General features: G+C 31.7%; 1 pseudogene; it reads left to right on the top strand.

Moving 5' to 3' along the window:
• Positions 1–127: 127 nt before the first annotated feature.
• Positions 128–1,362, top strand: LOC132287923 (uncharacterized; annotated as a pseudogene).
• Positions 1,363–6,223: the final 4,861 nt, after the last annotated feature.

Here is a 6,223-nt window from a genome sequence, read left to right as displayed (position 1 = left end):
AGGATACACATGTAACTCATTTAATGACTTATTTACTAAAACAGAAAATTATATTATTTAAATTATTAATAATATTCGATCAAATAATAAATACCTAGAAAAATATAAGTTTTAATACAATAAAATTACTAAATAGTATCTAGTTTGCAAAAGAATAAATTATAAAACAGAAGTTTAGATAATTATATTAGAACTTAAATATAAATTTGTTTATGACACGTATAATTAAACGGGTTATACGGGATGAATCATCTTAATTCGAAAACGATACGATTAAATAAATTGGTTAACCGTGTCGACCCATTTAAGATCCAAATCCATTTAAGGTCAATCTAAACCTGTTTAACTCGCATAATATTGACGAATCGTGTCAAATTTTGCCATCCCTAAGACAAATGTATTTATAGGCCCAGCAATAAGATAGATCCCCGTTATCTTTGAAAGCTCGACTTTGAGTATGACCGCTAACCCCTGAGACTATTCTTGCCATAAAAAAAAACAAGAAAGAAAAAGAGCACAGTTTCCTGGGTCCAATAGTTGATCTATGATCTCTCTAATCCAACATCTAACATTCTTGCCATAAATAATAAAATAAAATAAAAAAAGAAAGTTGATTGTATATGTGTGTGTATATATTTACTTTCATGGGACCATTTGCTTCTAGCAAGTAATGGCTACAACATCGCCGTCCTTGCCTGAACAGCAACAGCCTCAGGAAGCGGTGCCTAATTCCAAAACTGTGCCGAGCAGTTCGGGGCAGTCTTCACGATCTATGGGGCCATTTTTTGCAGTCATATATCTCGGTGCTAGCGATTCTCACAATTATTTCGTGCTTGTTGGGAAGGATTTGTGCACGTCGGACAGTGACACCATTGGAAATTAGTATCAGTCATGGGGACTGTTTTGGCTGGGTGAAGCGAAAATGCAGCCGCGTTGTGGCTGGTGTTGGATCAAAAGCAATTGCTGCTGAAAAAGGAAGCAATGGTGGTAAGGTTGAAGATGGTGTTTGACATCCTCCTCCTCAGGCATGATACAATGTGTGAGCTAGATAATATATAAGACTTTTTTAGATTTGGTTTTAGACAATGGTATTTGAATTTGATCCATGTTAGTGTTAAAACTTGATATGTATGTGTTTGTTCATTTTCTTTATATATATATATCTTGATTGTAAATCTGTATATATATCTTGATTGTAAATCTGAAGTGTTTATAAACGCTAATGGGGTTGTCGATGTGTGTGTGATTTTTTTTTTTTGGAATGGTTAAGCAAATATATTAATAATAAGAGAGATACATTGGGCCCAAGAGAGGCCCAAAGGGAAACAAGAACAGTACACAGAAGGCCAACCCATAATAGAGTTAGGCCAAACCCAAACTATTGAAAGATGTTACATAGAAGGCCAAACCCAAAATAGGGAACAACAGAGAGGCAATGGATCCTCAACAAGGATGTGGAGGATAGTCGTTACTAACGGCGTTGACCATTAGAAATGAATGTCCTAACAGTTCCGGCAACAAGGCTGTTTCCAGCCTCCTTGAGGCTTCACCTCTGCTTACTAATCTGGAGGAAGGGGTGGTGGACGAGTCGCAGCTGGAGAATAGGACCATTCCAAAGCAAGCTGAGAGTAGCATTCATTGTGGCGGGATCTTAGGGCTTCAGCAACTGAATTATATATAAGCTTTAGCACAGATGATTGCGAAGAAGGGGAGGATCTGAAAACTCTATTGTTCCTCTCCTGCCAAATGTGATACACCATGGAGGCAAGGGCTAAACAACACATATCTATTATGGGAGAAGAGTGATTCCAGTGGTGAGTAGCCCAGAAGACAAATTGTGGCCAGTTTTCACTTCTTGTGTAAAATCGACATTTGTGTTGAATGAACTTCCATATGGGGGAGACAAATTCACAATCAAAGAAAAAGTGAGAGTGTGTTTTTGGTAGGGTTGAGTATAGGTGTCATACATTAGCAGAATCAATGTAAGACATACATTTGGAGTCCAGTGTGGAGAGTTTGGGTTGAACTGCAATCCACAGTATCATTTTTGTGTTTGGGGATGGTTATGGACTTCCAGACAAGGTTTGACCAAGGTACTGGGGAATGGGCTTGGGAAATGGCTGCTATAGTATGCTTAAGGCTATATTTTCCTGTAGGTCTAGCTACCCAAGTAAATTGGTCTGGCTCTGAGGGATTGGGAGGTTGAATGTTGTTTAGATCAGGTATTTAGGAGGAGAGGGGTTGAGGAAAACTCCATGTACTAGCATCAATGAAATCACTGACCACAACATTGGGGGAGATACTTGCTGGTTAGGTAATGTAAATGGGGTAGAGTTGAGAAAGGGGACTTCTATCAAGCCAAAAATTATACCAGAGATGGGTAGATGCACCATTGCCAACCTTGTGTTTGATGAGTTTCCTTGTAAGAGGCCTTAACTGGAGGATTTTCCTCTAACTCCATGAACATGTTTGTGGGATTTTGATGGTCCAGAAGCACTGATCCTTGATAAGATAAGTCTTGCACTAGTAGATCCATATTCTTTGATTGCTTTTAACTCTGAGTTCCCAAATGTGTTTGAGAATTGCAGCCCTATTTGCAACTTCAAGGTTAGGAAGCCCTAGACCACTATCAGAGATAGGCTTACATACATTACACCACTTAACCCTAGCACCAGTCTTCTTAAGGTCCAGTCCAGAGAAATCTCCTCAGCAATGCAGAGAGGTCATTGATCACCTTCTATAGTAGAATAAATATACTAGACCAGTACAATTGAGTGGACACAAGAACAGATTTGATGAGAACTAGTCTTCCAGCATAAAAGAGGCTTCTAGAAGACCAATGATGGATTCTTGCTGTGATTTTTTTGAGTATCAGATTGCAGTCAGCAGCTTTGAGCCTAGTGGAGATGAGGAAAACTCTAAGATGCTTGACGGGGAGTGACCCAATTCCAACACCAAGAAAGTTAGAGAATAGAATCTCACTTGAATGATCAATACCTGAAAGGAAAACGAAGCTTTTGGAGGGGTTAATGGCCAAAGCAGAAAGTGAGGAGAAAAGGTCAAGAGCTGACTTAATAATGGAAATGGAGGTGATATCAGCATGACAGAAGATAAGTAAATCATCTGCAAATGTGAAATGTGTGATACATGATCAAGTCATATGGTACCGCTTCTATGATTGTTGTCATATTTTTTTATTAATTAATATAAAAAGAGTTTCTATAAAATTTTAACACAAATTACCTATTAATATAAAAAGAGTTTTGATAAAACTCTAACAAATAATGAAATTATTATGATTTTTTTTTCTTAATTAATATATATAATAATAATAATAATAATAATAATAATAATAATAATAATAATAATAATAAATAACAATGCAAAATTAGTATGTATATAATTTTCTACACCTAATATTTTCTATAATTATAATTCTTCATGTATGTATAGGAATTTGGGATGCACTAAGTTTCTTCTCTCCACCAAACTTCGAACACCAGTGGGATGCACTAGGTTTGATAAATTGAATTGGAATTGGAATTAGAATTGGACTCCAACAGAAAGGAATCTATTCTAAGCTTTTATACATGGTTCAAATCCAATGGACTTTGTTGAAATAAGTAAATTACATCATTTTATTTTGTGAAATAAAATTAATTATAATCATTTCTTGGTATATCTAGGAGTGACAAATTTTGACATAGCCGCCAACTCAACTCGAATACAATACAAAATTAGTGGGTTTGGATTGACTTTAAGGGTGTTCGTGTTATACATTATTGTGTTAAGCTATTTAACTTGTTTAATCAATCGTGTCGTGTTTGTATTTTGAAATTTAACCTGTTTAATTAATTATGTCAAACTCATGTCATGGTCAACACAATAAACAGATAACATGGTTTAACCCAATTATTATAAATATTTTTGCTATTTCAATATAAATTCAATATGGACCTTTATTTATTTATTTATTTATGGTAATTGTAGTGTCCAAATTATTTTCATTTTCATGAAATTTGTTTCCTAGTATGTTATTTTTTTTGTTATATTTTTATTTTTATCTTAAATTAATAAATGGTTAACATGACTCACTTAAATTAAGCAGGTTAAATAGGTTTATCTATGTAACTCATTTAATAGATTGGACGTGTTTGTGTAGAGAGTCTCTGACATGATTATTAAACGAAATTGAATTGACATATTTCGTGAAATACTAATAAATCGACATAACACGATTATGACCATGAATTACCACCTCTATTTAATACACAAATCAATGTGACTATAAAAGGTGAAAGCTAAAAGAAAAGAGAAAATAGAAAGAAAAAAAAAAATGCAAAAGTATTCATTATTTATTTGTTTATTTATATTTTTTTGTTCTTTGTGCGCTAAGTAATCGAACTGTTCAAATTAACATAATATTTGGCTAGTAGAGATAGTTAGAGACACAATATTGGAGATGATCCTCTAAAAGGTGTTTGATAAAACTGAAAATTTTAAGTACTGAATTTTAAGCACTGAAACTTTAAACGCTAAATGTAATAATTTAAAAACCTGTTTGATAACATTTTAATTTTAAGTACTGAATTCATTAAGATTGTTTGTTATATACAAAAACTGAAGTCTGAAAATTGTACATATTATATTTTTGCCCTCAATATCTGATACTCATAACAATTTTATATTTATAATACAAAAATGTTAATAAAACAACCACATTCACTAAATGAAATAAATAAATATGAAATTTTGAAATATATGGATTTTGTATTACATAATATTTATGTATGGTATTGAAAAGGTGTTAAAAAAATTAAAGAAAATAAAATTTAAAATATATGAGTTTTGGGTTGAATAATATTTAGGTAAGGTATTGAAAAGAGTGTTACAAAGATTAAAGAAAATATTTGAAAAAAAATTCTTATTTAGGAATAAAATTTTATTATATAAATAATTGATGGAAATTTTAAATCTATAGGTTTTGGATTACATAATATTTATATAGGTATGGTGTTACAGAAATTAAAGAAAGTAAAATTTAAAATATGTATTTTGAATTACATAATATTTATGTAGGGTATTAAAAAATATGTTACAAAAATTAAGGAAAGTGAAAAAGAATTCTTATCTAAAAACATAATTCTATTATGTATTTTCAGGACCTCGTGGAATTAGTCAAGGTGAGCGCAAGCTGACCCGGACACCCACGATTACCAAGAAAAAATATAATAATAATTCTATTATATAAATAATCAATAAAAATTTAAAATATATAGGTTTTGAATATAAAAACGAATGTTACAAAAGATTAAAAGAAAGTAAAATTTAAAATATATGGGTTTTGGATTACACGGTAGGGTATTGAAAAGAATGTTAAGAAAGTACATGAAAGACAATTCGAGAATAGAATTCTATCATATAAATAATTACATAATATTTATGTAGGATATAAAAATGGGGAGTGTATAAAAATGGTGTTAAAAATATTAAAGAAAGTACGTTAAATTGAATAAAATTTTGTTATATAAATAATTGTTTTCTATAGTAAATCAATTTAAATGATAACCAAAAGGCTATATACGTGTTTAAAATATATTAGATAGAGAGAAACCCTAAAAGAGATAACATAATTATATGAGGGTAGAGTAGTCTATATAAGAGTAGAGTAGTCATTAAAAAGTTATTTTTTAAACCCAGGTCTTCTGCGATAAGCGATAAGTAACCTTCTCTACCCTTAAAATTTTGGCTTCTTTTTAAGAGTACAGATAAAATAACAAATAAATTCACATTATATCCAGCTATTAATTATTATTATTATTATTTTTTGGGAATTATTACAAGTTTCAGTTAACTTTATGCAAGTTAATGGTGTGATTTTCTTGCATCGCTTTCAAAATATAAAGACCTACAACTATATTTAATAAAAATAATAATTAATAAATAATACTTAGTTCTTATATTGCCAAGTACTTAAGCACCGTTCTGGACAAATAATGTATGTCAAAAACTGACTCATGGGCCACTGACATCTGTGTATATCTGGATGCGGGCCTGTCAAGCTCCTGGGCTATTTTGGATTTTAATTCTGTAAATTTATTCAAGGATTTGGGATTAGGACTAAATAAATATTGTGAGGTATCTAGGGTGTATCTGTGTATCGGGTTACTGTATGGATTACAATTAGATTAGAACTTGCTCATGGGTCTAACCCACTCTTCTA

Source organism: Cornus florida, unplaced genomic scaffold, assembly GCF_030987335.1.
Source record: "Cornus florida cultivar Cherokee Brave unplaced genomic scaffold, ASM3098733v1 CherokeeBrave_3.0.0_Hap2_Chr02, whole genome shotgun sequence".
Taxonomy (NCBI): Eukaryota; Viridiplantae; Streptophyta; class Magnoliopsida; order Cornales; family Cornaceae; genus Cornus; species Cornus florida.
This window is presented reverse-complemented; position numbering and strand designations above follow the sequence as displayed.